Raw genomic sequence first — 619 nt, forward strand, 5'->3', positions numbered from 1 at the left:
AAACCATGTATCGGGCATTTTCTAATCAATTCCTTGAATCGTTGCCAAGCTTCATAAAATGTCTCATATTCATATTGTCGAAAAGATGTAATATTGTTCCTCAATTTGGCATTCATGCTTAAAGGGTTGTATCACATTAAAAACCTTTGACAAAGTTCATTCCAAGATGCCACCATTCCTGATGGTAAAGCATTCAACCATGCTCTGGCACAATCTCACAATGAGTAAGGAAATACCTTGAGTCTTAGGGCATTTTTGGGAACACCATGTTGCCTAAATGAGTCACAGATCGCGGATCTTCAGTAGGTAATCCATTGAACTGTCCTACTATTTGTAGCATTTGAAACATCATGGGTTTCAACTCATAATGCTAAGCTTGAATATGTGGCCTGACAATCTCTGGATTCAAATCATCCAAGATTGGCACAACATGTTCTCTAATGGGTTTGTCTCTATCATCTATCACACGAGGAATATCAACGTCCCTACCATTATGATTTAATGGTTCTTCTCTGCCTGGATCATTTCCAATCCTTGCCATTTCTCACAGTTTTTTTTTGGTTCTTCTCAAGGTTCTCTCAATTTCAGGATCAAAATAATACTCTTCATTCTTAGTGAT

At 37.5% G+C, this 619-nt stretch overlaps 1 non-coding gene across 1 annotated transcript; it reads left to right on the top strand.

The window, feature by feature from the left end:
* On the top strand, positions 1-107 carry LOC128032929 (small nucleolar RNA R71). Its single transcript, XR_008189269.1, has one exon. It is a non-coding gene; the product is annotated as a small nucleolar RNA R71 (small nucleolar RNA).
* The last annotated feature ends 512 nt before the right edge of the window (positions 108-619 follow it).

The sequence above is a fragment of the Gossypium raimondii genome, chromosome 9 (assembly GCF_025698545.1).
Source record: "Gossypium raimondii isolate GPD5lz chromosome 9, ASM2569854v1, whole genome shotgun sequence".
NCBI lineage: Eukaryota > Viridiplantae > Streptophyta > Magnoliopsida > Malvales > Malvaceae > Gossypium > Gossypium raimondii.